Here is a 12,335-nt window from a genome sequence, read left to right as displayed (position 1 = left end):
TCATCGGATGCGCAGCGCGACGTCATTTCCCTATTATTTACACATATTATTTCATAATAATATTTAACGTTTGTGTTGTACTCACTGGATAGTATAGCCCCTGATGGGGGATCAAATAGGGCGTTGCAGTCCACAGCTTGAGGCCGTATCGAAAAACTTTGTTTATCACAAATGTAGAAGGGCGGACGACTGGCGGCCTAACATGCTACACAACGATGGCACGTTCTCGATGCGTTGGTTCCGGCGATGATCGGTTCCGAGAGAGGTTAAACAAACGGCAAACGGCGGATTACGTTAACGACGCGTCCGGAGACCGGCGTGTGGCGAGGGCGTCGGGAGAGAATAGAGCTGCTCGGTAAAAATACTCGGTAAACGCGAAAGACGGCGGCAGCGGTCCGATGGCGGATGATAAAATATTTGGGGAAAAAAAAACAAACGCGCGACGAACAACAATATAATATAATACTAAATTAACGAATTTTTATAAAAGGTAATAAAGACCGATACGTTTCGATAATAATAACGACGATGACAATAATAAAAACCAACTCGAAACGGATGGAAAAAAAATTATAATAACAACAGTAACGATTTAGTGCGTGCGTGTGCACTGAGCACAGTGAAACGAAAACTGACTAAAGTGAGAAATGTTTTGCGAACCGACACAGACGCCCAGTGGCACAAACACAATCTGACGAATGGATTGGATACGGGAAAATGAACGTACGTATGCGGGCTCCCCGTGCCCCGACCGCCATGCCCCGCCGTCCCCTCCCGTCGGAATAACGCTCGCACAAGAGCGCGCGGCGGACGTGAGAGAGAGCGAGCGTGCGGCGGCGGCGACGGGTTATCCCCACCGCCGACGACGAGGCGCGCGCGAATCGATGAAACAGATCGGTCGGTCGGCGTACACGGCGCACACCACTCCGCCATTGCCCGGCCACAAGCCGGCGGGCTAATGCTCGCGATGCTCCGCGCCGCCGCCCCAAGACACAATACCTCCAGAGTCCCGACATCAAATTCCAAACCTTTCGTAGGTCCCGTTCGACGAAACTAAATATTATTATAATTTATGTTTGAAATGTCATAATATTATAGCAGGTAATGTGGTCACGTGATTATAATATCGTGTATACATATCGCTACGATAATCGAAAAACCGAAAACTATGACGAATTTGAAAAACGTTTTCGAGCCACTCCTCGTTACCAACATTCCTATACCCTTTATAGTGTCCCATCGCTTTCAAAACCCGCCAAACTCGATCCGCACTAGGGGACAGTCGTTAAGTCACATTACAATTATACTGTTCAGATTTACATTCATGGGCACCCATCGGGAGGGGCGAGATTAGGCACTTGCCCCCCCCCTGGACAAAAAATATTTAAAACTTGTAGCTCAATTAATATTACCATAATATTATTATTATCTTTATTATCTTACATTTGAGAATTTTTTTATTTTGACCGCCCCTAAAATGTTACTTATGGGCGCCCATGTTTACATTATGCGTGCCTAACTAGTATACGATCTAAGGTACTCACACTTCTTACTATAAGTTGTAAGTACACGAAATATTTAATTCCTGGATGAGTAAATTAGTTTTTTCTAAAAGGTGGCACTCGTTAGTTAGTAACCTTACAGAAGGTACAAAATAGATAGTATTTCAGTTCAAACTTCAAATTATAAACGAAAATAATATAATAATATATAAGTTGGATTTGTTAACAATAAAAAAATATTAATGTGTTATAGACTTATAAACACTGGTCACTGTAGAAGTTTTAATATTTAGGTAATAGATATATTATTGTTTTTGGTTACAGTGTATGATGCTGAATTATTATAATATGAAAACGATTTTCTGGGCAACCATTTTCATTGAACAATTTACATTGAACGTTAATTAAATAAATATTTAATAACATTTCATGAATAATAGAGCAACTTTTATTCAAAATACATTATATTTATAACGCAAAATGGTATTCATTAGTTGTATCGAAAAATACTAACACGTTACTGTCATTACTTAAAAAAGTAACGACTAAATTGTAATTCTAACGTTGTCACTAACACTGATAAATTTTCTTCAATTTTACAATACATACATTTAGATGCAAGAAAAAGAAAAGATATCTTCCCCACCAAGCCAACCGTAAAATAAAACAATAATAATAATAAATTATTGAAACCCTACGGGTCTTCCTTGATCCTTCAACTGGTGTCGGCGGCAGCGTGTTGCTCCTTGCCGGACACAATAACTAATAAGGGGAATAAAGATAATCAGAAACTTAGTCGAGTGCATAATACTCAATAATACTATTATAGGTATTAAATTTCAGTATTATTATTATTATATTTATACGAATTACGTCTAAAATGACATCCTAAAATATTAGAATATAAATAGTCTATTTCTGAGAAGTGTGTAATTTTCATAAGAAAAATTGTCTAATTTTCAAGTAGGTATATAGAAGCGCAGTCTATATTCTACATTGATTATTATTTATACATTGATTAGGCAAATTTAAGTTCCTGTAATGAGAAATGGAATATACGGTTATTAAATTATAATAATTGTACGATAAATACTATTAAAAGTCATATGTATTAATGTACTTATGTACCTATGTCCTATATATATAATAGAATTAAGAATACGCTTTTATAGAAAACACGCAATCGGCCAATCAAACACAGCACACCACTGTATGCTTATTGTTCACATTTTTTCCACTATATTAAATACGAGGTAAACTAAAATAAATATTATATTTGCTAGTTAAATACTTAAATGTCTTAGATATTTAAGTTAAAATACATCTTCAGTATAGGAAAAAAGTGATCTTAGGTTAAAAAACGTGATAAAAAAAATGCACAAATATTTTCGAGGAAAGTCATGAAGATACTAATGAAATCAAAAACAGCCGTTTTTGAAAAAAAAAACTAATCGTTATCGATAATGCATTTAAATAGTGCTAGATTTTTGTGTACTGTTATTTGTTAGCTAGTTTAAAATTATTATTTTATTCGTAGGTAAAACGTAATTAAAAATATCTCAAAAATGTATAGAAAAATATTTTTGATTCCTTTTTATTTATTAGGTAAATTCTTATTCTTACTTAGTAAAACACATTCAAGGAAATTTTCTAATTTTCACTTGGGGGGTATAATATAAAAGCAACCATCTATAAGACACAAGTCGATACATCCAAAAATAGGCCATTGAATGAATATTATAAAACATTTCTTGGCGTAAGATTTATGACAAATAACATCCTCAATATTGACTCCACGCGTATAATGCAAAATATTATATTACAATAGTTCCGGTAAAACGTTTAAAATGCGAACATCCAAATAAATGTATCATGTTAATCGTCGGAAGTAGGAAACAAATAACGCGTTTTAGTTACCATATATTTATCCTACAATACACCATTATTTAACTACCAGAAATATTATAACAATGTGTGACGTAACAATTTCGTTTACGTTATACTTAATGTTATTATAGCCATCTTCCAACAATATTATTTAAATTTTAAATTCGCACGTTTGTGTTTATATAATAATATTAATTTACATACCAGATAGTATATTATTATTGATCGTTTTCAATAACTTAATGTATTTTTGTTTAGACATTCAGATTCTTAAAAATACCTAAATAACTTTTTAACGCCATAATTAATCAATAAAACATAATTATTTGAAACTTGAGTATTTAATTGAATTAAAAATCGAAAATGTACAAAAATATAATATTAAAATACCATCAAAATACCATATACGTTTTTTAATTATAAAAATGGTATTATTGATCGTAAAATAGATATTAACTATGTACGACACGCATATTATTAGTGTTTATTATTTGTTTAAATTTTGTTAACGTGTATCATATTATTATCATACTCTTAACGAAGGTGGAAAATCTATTTATATTAAATCAAACGTAAAAAGATAGAATATCATAAATTTAAGAAAAAAAAATTAACTAAAATGATCGAATTTCAGAACTATAATCCAATATTTGTTCATGCCAATGAAAATGACAACTTTCTTGGAAACAAAAATAAAACAATATTGAATGACACAATATTAAGTATATTTTTAAATTCTAATGAAAAAAATCTGATCTATACACAATAATTTTAAGAAAACAAAATAATGATTATTATAAAAATAATAATAGGTAACCATAATTCAGGAATCAACGTAAATTAAGACGGTTTCGTGATCGTGATATATTTTAAATTGTAAATCAATTAATGTACTAATAATATTATTATAATTATAACATAATATTTATTAATTTATAGTCATTACACAATTTCTAACTAAATTTCACACGAGAGTTGTATACAAACAGCTTAGGATGTCAGCGCAATATTTGTTTTCTCTCTCATATCCAGGCACAACATACGTAGATAAAACTCTTCCACTTGAAATCGTTTTTTCATGATTTTATGAGAAATCTTAGAGTAAAATCGCCTATTTCAAAAACGATAGAAAGTGATGTTTTTAAAAGTATAATATATCGGTTATATATTTTATTGTTATTTGATTTTGATTTTGTATTCGACTTTCAAAAAAAAAAATGTAATTTAAATAATGTTTAAATTATTTTGCGACAATATTTAGGCAAATCGATATGTCAAACTCTCAAAAATATTACTCACTATCGTTTTTTAAATAGATGATTTGACTCTAAGGTTACTCATAAAATCATAAAAATAAAAATTATTCTGCGTTATGTCTATATTGAGCATGGGGCAGAGAGAGAGAGAGAGAAAACAAACAGTGCACTGACATCCTCTTAATAGCAACAATCGAAGACAGTGTATTTACAATTCCAATATAGCACGTCTGATGTCATATTATGTCACAATAATTGTTACACAATACATACGATATATTATACACGTATATCACATTACAAGTGCATACCTTATATACTTTAAAACGTGAGTGTCAGTACTCTATAATTTACACAAACATTAGAAGATAGTAATTAGTTTTAAACTTTGAATACTAAATAAATATACATATTGAGAGTTGTCTTAATTATGAATATTCCTAAGAGTAAAAACCCCAATAAAAACCAAATTTATTAAAAAAATTATCAATATACCTATTACACAAACATTTTTTTTCCTTTTATCGTTGCGTAACAATCTTATCTCGTTTCTGTTAGTGTTTGATTTTTTTGAACTTTAGTCGTTATGAAAATATATATTATATTACTCGAACAATGTTTTTTAGTACCTACGACGTTATGTGTAGAATGAGTACTTAATTTTGTTTAACAACAATAGCGGGATTACTATGGTATTAAAATAATACGTTATGTTATGTCTCCTGCCCTTGGATTGTTACGATGTGAAATAAAAACCACCAAAATTATCTTTATTCTTTACACCCGGGCTCGTAAATCATAAATCATAATTCTGTAACGACATTGCGACCAATGCTGTAGTATATTTTGTGATGAGATTTCTTAATAATAAAATTTGAATTATTATAACACTGCACAGAAACAATCTTAATGACTTTTTCCACACATATATTATCAATGATACGTTATCACCCCACTACGTTACCAATGGACAATCAAATAATTATATTTTTATCAATATGTACATAAATATTTTAAGTAATCCAATAGGGCAATAACGATAAAAATACAAGTTCAATGTTCAAACTATACAATATATAATATTATGTAGGTATACTTTGACTCATCCGTGAAACAATCACAAACCAAATCCCCGATAGACTAAATTTAATCTGAAATTTAATGATATTAAAAAATAGTTGTACAGTCACTTTCTCGAAATCGTGTGTTGGCGGAGTGGGGACGGGAATATTTATTTATTTTTTAAAATAATGTAGGTAGAAAATGACACGAAACTTCCTACATCCATAAATCTTTATTTTTATTTTCTTCGAGCCTACACACCATATCCAAATGAACGCGAACTACATAATATTATTATAACGACTTTAATGTTGAATGAGCATATTAAATTACGTATTATGTTGCTTATGTCGCATTATATTATTTTGTTATAATATAGGTATAAAGTTATAGTTACGCGATTTTTAAACCAATCATTAACAAACAATAATGATAGTATGATACATTATTGCCCTATATTACATTATAATATAATATATATTATATACAACGTTATTACGTTAGATTATAAGAGCATCGAACACTATCCCTCAGTTGAAAGAAATGATCAAAACAGGGTGCGCCTGTAAGTGAAAGTATCATTACAATAATGCATTTTTTTAAAATTAACATTTAATTTATCATCGTCATTTGATCAATGACTTTTTAATTTTGTTGAATTATGAATAACGAAAAAACGCAGTCACGGGGTGTCGATTAAAAATACAATCGAATTTAAATCGGACGACAGCGTGAACACAGACAGGCTTTTTGCATGGTCAAAACAAAATGCATTTGAATGTATTAAAATTAAAGCTCAAAACCGGAAATGTATGCACGCGGAGGGAAGGATTCGCATGTAAGCGTATCCTCAGCGTATTATATTTAGCGGAAGTTTTATCATAGAGGCGTGTCGGTGCATTAAAACCGAATGTGATTCCCATAAAAAATTTCAACCATGGCCGATTTTTATAGTAAGTTTTACACTTTAACATGATAAAACATTAAAACAAATTTTAATGTTTCAAAAACGTAAAAATTCACTAACGTTATCACACTTGCAAGTTCTGGTAAGTAATACATCTTGATATAATTATACATACAATAAGAACTACTCGAAAAACCATTGACTAGAATTGGTCAAATTTTTATCTAAATAATTATTCAAGAGCATTATAAATTATTACAATTATTTGAATAATTTTAAAACAATTTTATAAAACAAATTTTTCGAATAAAATTGTATTTATATTATTATACTTAGGTAACATTATATTCGAAAAATGTTATACTCTGACACTTTTCACATAAAATTAGTCTGAAATCTAACAAACATCTGTGATGACAATCTAATAATATTATGCATAGGATTTAATGAAATTTAATTCACACATATCCCAATTGTTTTTGTACCTATGTTTATTGTTATTCAGTACACAGATATCTTGGATTAAAATGGAAATAATATTTATATTATGTTGGTCACGTAAAAATGTTTATTTTTTAAAAAATGGGCACCTAACCTATGTAAAATAATTAATAATGTATATTTAAACAATACGATTGTCTGTCAGGGTTAGTACAGACGCGTGGTATTATAAATTATAATATTATTTTCCATTTGGAAACATCGAAGAGTCGAAAATAATCGAAATTGACTACAATAGAACTTGTTTTCCTGATGCATATTTGTTGTTTTTCCAAATAACGTTAAACAATTTTCATCAAATCGGAAATAATAGCAGGAAAAATAGAACAGGTTATAGTAGGTAATAATAATAATACACCCATAATATTCATACATAATTTTCAGAACACTGAACAAAATAATTGCGTACTATATTATAAAAAATGTAATATTTATACAAAATTAGTAATTAAGTATTTTAATAATTTTAGTACGATTTACTTTACTATTACAATTAAATGGTCGTAATCTGGAGACACGCGTCCAACACTCGATCGTCAAGATTAATAAAGAAATTCGAGTGCGGTTACTCCCAAAGTCACTCTACGCGACAATTAACAAATATGTTAACACACCGATTGAATAGTGTAATTTTTTAGTCCACCTAAGGCTGTCAACGTAAGTGCATCGATAAAACAAAGTATTGAAAAAAAATAAATATAACACTGAGTCGAGTACGTCTACTTGAAACTCCAATTGAGACTATTAATATTATGTCCATATCGTACTCGAACGACAAGACCAGACACGAAATCTTTCTCTCCCCTTCTATACCACAAATGTCAGTAATAAATCTATACCTAGACTTAACAGTTAAGAATCATTGTATTGATTTCAAAACACACGCAGCCGAACGCGGGAAATAATCAAAAACAAAAATTCGAATGTTTGTCATACTAATAGGTAATAACGACTTACGTTGAGTAGAGAATTGAGTCCTTCCCAGGCGCTGTCCAGCGCGCTGACAACATGCATCCGATCATATTGGCTCATTTTACGATACCCAATCCTGTGACTGCTCATTAAATAGGTTTCAGTTTCACCGTTCTGCAGTTGTTTTACTCTTCGGTTTCGGCGAGAAAAACAACGATGTTGATAACGAATAGCAAGCGCAAAGAAGACAAATTGTAAACAGTGTTAACGCGATGAGAGCGAACAGCTAACGCGAAGACGGTGTACGACTAAACTGCAGGGCGTGCACGAGGTGGTATAGGTTGTAGGTACCTATTTAAAATGAATTGGATATTACTTTTTTCCTGTGTTATCTTATGACCAAAAAAAAAAGAACAACAACACATAACTAGTCCCTACAAATATAAATAATATTTGAACCCGAAGGAATCTAATAATAGATGTTCGTTCAAAATGAAAATACTATAGACTATGGTCGGGGCGTCGAGCACTGGACGCATATTGTACAAAAATAATATTAATGTAGACAATAGTGTATAATAATATATGCGCGTCCTGTTTGTTGACTGCACACTAGTAAACAGTATAAACAATACTGTTTGATATCACATCCGTTTTTATAAGGTTTAGTAGCTGATATTAGATAAGAGTTATACATTTTGGAAACAAAACTATGACTTATAATATAATAAATAATAATTATATAGATACGGGATATTACACCTAGAATGCAAAATTTTAATTTATCTGAGTTTTTAAATTGATCACTTTAAAAATTTAGATCAACGGTTATGCTGATGATGGACATGAGTAAATGGCTATCTATCATATTGAAGCAATTAGCAATCATAATATTAATGCTTGTTAGTAGTTATTACTTGTTAATTGTTATATTATTTATATAATTATATTGTTATGTTTATAAATTCGATAGAATTGTAAGTATAATAATTATAAAACATAATTTAATGGTAATAATCGTGTTTTTCGTTTGGTAAAATTTAATTGTTGAAAAGACAACATTTAAAAAAAATATGACAAGACTTAACAAAATTATATTATAATATATTGTTGTATAATGTTAATGAAAAGAAACAAGATACACAACAATAAATTAATATAATCTTTCAGACTTTAGTATAGGTATTATATTTGTACTTCTTACCTAATTAATTCTTCATGATACAAAGTTAATGGCATAACATCGTTTATAAGTTTCCCCTAAGGTCACATAAAACTTGTCAGTAACTAACTACCATCACTGCTTAGTGCTTTTGTATACCATAAAAATTCAACCATGTTTAGTTAAATATAAGTATATTCATGTAATTATTAATCGAATATTCGAACGTACTCGTATTGGTTATCCTTGACATCTGTTCAAAACGCGCGCAACTATCCAATAGGTATATAAATGTTTTATACAACAAATTATATTATTATATGGTTTAAAAAAATAATAATTACGATTTGTATTCGACGGTGTCTTACCAAAGTTTTATAAGTATACGAATTTAAATCAGTTAAAATAAGTTAAGTATTTGAATATTATTTTACTTGCCCTTTTTTCTGATTTTCATAACTATTGAAAAATATTATGAAAGTATATGAAACGACCTTCTTACAGAAGTAAATAAGGTTTATGGACTGATTACAACGATTCAATTATTTTAGTGGCAAAAATCTTAGATTGTCTTAGATTATGGTGCAATATTTTATAAATGGTCTCATTCTTAAAAATTTAAAAATCAGAATTTAGAAAAATAAATCTATAAAAAATAAATAAGTGACATGGTTTTACATGGAATTTTGTGTTTATAATTTTTGTAAGAATAAATATTGTTATCTTATACAGGAAAACTCGTTTATGGTATAAATCTTCTCGTTATTATCTTCAACAATGAAGGTCCTGAGTGCTGTATTCTTGTTTCTTGATAATAAATTGATAAAATATTGTTGATATTTATAAGTATATGAATGGGAGAGGGCAATAAAATAAGACTAGAGCGTAAAAATTATAAATATTTCCCGAGATTGCAGTATTTAAATTAAATATTTTTTGGGTCAACATTCCAAATATTATACAAGATACAACTTTATTAAATATTTTATTATTTATTGCAACATAATATCAACGATTACCTAATACGAGCTAAAATATATACGAATAAATATGTAAAACATACGGAAAAAACTGTGTAAACAAATCAAAACCAAAATTATTATTAACTAAATTATTACCATTCACTATGCGGTTTTGTTACGACATAAAGTAACAAAAATAATACACTTAGTAATTTTCTACGAAAAACGAAAACGGTATTATATACAACACGGGTGTATATAAATGAACACAAATGTCGCTAACTATCTTTGCCATACGAACCTAACGTTTAGGTGGCATACTGTTGTAAGCAATGCGTTTATTGTACACGTTGACATCCGCATCGTTTGAAATCGACGTTTTTTTTTTTTTTTACAGAAATACCGAATTAGGTATTGTATACCATCCGGCATTTTCATTGTATGTCGACACTATAATTTCCGTGCAAACAAACGAGTTAAGCCATGTCCAGATCAATGTTTGTACGTTCGCGTTCATCGAGATCACAATGGATTCGTTGCTATCTCGATGAGTCGTTTTTACTTTATTCGAATAAAAAAATGTTAAATATGTTTACTGGAATCGGGGTCAAAACAATTTGTTTCTCGAAAATATTCATATAAAACTGTTCCAATGATGATATATTAATAAAATTAATAAAAATTAATTGGCATCTAACCCCCTTCAGCTTACCTTTTGAAATGTTGTTAAATGTTTACATCGTAGGTATTTTTTTGATACATTATGATTATTATTCAAACATCTGCAGTTAAAAGGTATAGGGGCTGTCACTCTCATACATATCTACAAAACAATAAATTGCACTTTTATTTTTTTTAAACAATTAAAATAACAAAGTGAATACATTTAAATGTGTATTTATATTTTATTTTTTAAAAAAGAATAATCTATGGCCTTCCCATCAAAATTCGTTTAAAATAAAGACTTGGAATATTATTGAAAATATCTTTTTATACCTTTAAGGAAAGATTTGAAAATCTGTCTTGGTTATACTTTGAAGTTCTGAACTATGTTTTAATTCTCCGAGTTGAAAAAAATGATCATGTTGATGAACTGCCAGGACCGGTTAACTCCACTTGTAAAAAGGATTATACATTTGAATAGACTGATATATCCAATAATAATCATCACATAGATATTAGATAAATAGTAAGCAGCTGACAGTCACAGGATTATACCTACTATTTAGCTTACAGAAGCAGCTTCTGCTGCAGGCTGAAATAAGATTAAGACTTAGTAATAAGTAGAAAAAAATTATTATCCATTTCAAAAATATCATTCATTATAATATTTTAAATAATTATTATTCATTATGAAACAAAAAAATATTTTATTTGTCACAAATATCGTGCCATATCATACCTGAGAGAATTAACCCTCCAATAGTTCACCAAATGATATGCTTATGTATAGTGCATATATTTGAGAGAGGGGCTCATCGGGCGGTATGTTAAACCACTTACCCCAACTTTATAGTTGCAGCATTGGAGCATAACTAGTAATTACATATTATTTAATATTCTATGAACATTGTGTATGTGCTTATGATCGGACGTACTTAACAACTTATATTTTAATGTCCACTGTGCAATACAACGCATATGCTATAATATATCGAATACGATAATACAAATAAGTAAACCACTGGATAAATTCATGCCCCCCTCCAAAACAATAAGGTACCTAAATACGCCACTGCACTTATACCTAGTTGTCCTACACGTAAAATATCTCGGGACTCACATATGCGTAGGTCTATGTTATTATTTTTATCATTAAGGTCATTCGCTGGTATAATATGTTCCGCAGTTCCGTTTCTTTTCATTTTTTATTTTACGTCACAATTTGCAATTTGTAATGACGACATGACGTAACTGCTGCTAAAACGTAAAATAATCAACTAGTCGTGCACGTGTGTGTTATTAATTATTCTACCATATTTAGACATCTTATACATCAAACGTTTTATTTCGTATTTAACACTATTGCAGCTCAATGTGCGAAATCCTCGACGCATAATAATATATTTAATATGGAAGCACCTATAGGAGGCATGCGCGTGAAACTAGTAATGTCGACATCAATAAACAGCGTACCTACTTATTTTCAACGCGCTAAAAGATTTTTCAAACAAACTATAATAT

The sequence above is a fragment of the Aphis gossypii genome, chromosome 1 (genome assembly GCF_020184175.1).
Source record: "Aphis gossypii isolate Hap1 chromosome 1, ASM2018417v2, whole genome shotgun sequence".
Classification (NCBI taxonomy): Eukaryota; Metazoa; Arthropoda; class Insecta; order Hemiptera; family Aphididae; genus Aphis; species Aphis gossypii.
The sequence above is the reverse complement of the archived record's forward strand: the minus strand, read 5'-3'. Positions refer to the sequence as shown.